Raw genomic sequence first — 360 nt, forward strand, 5'->3', positions numbered from 1 at the left:
TAAAATCAAATTTACATAAGAAGTTTCTCTTAATCTCATAGCATTTAATTCAAACTAAAATAAAAGTTACCTTTGCAAAGCTACCAAATACAGCATTTGCCTGCCTATAAAAGACAGTCTGAAGGAAGCACCTCATTTTTTACAAGGATATTTAACCTGCTCACATGCACCTGCACTCTCCACTTTGGGCCCAAATTTAGGAAAATGTACATATATATATATCCATTATCTAGTATGGGTCAGAATAATTTTCCTCTCACCTTTGGTGTCCCTTGGTGATTACATGTTTAAGAAGGTTATTTTTGAATTTCAGAATTTGAAATACAAAAAGTTTAGAAGGGTATGCCTAGATTTAATTGC

Source organism: Penaeus monodon, chromosome 24 (genome assembly GCF_015228065.2).
Source record: "Penaeus monodon isolate SGIC_2016 chromosome 24, NSTDA_Pmon_1, whole genome shotgun sequence".
NCBI classification, from domain to species: Eukaryota; Metazoa; Arthropoda; class Malacostraca; order Decapoda; family Penaeidae; genus Penaeus; species Penaeus monodon.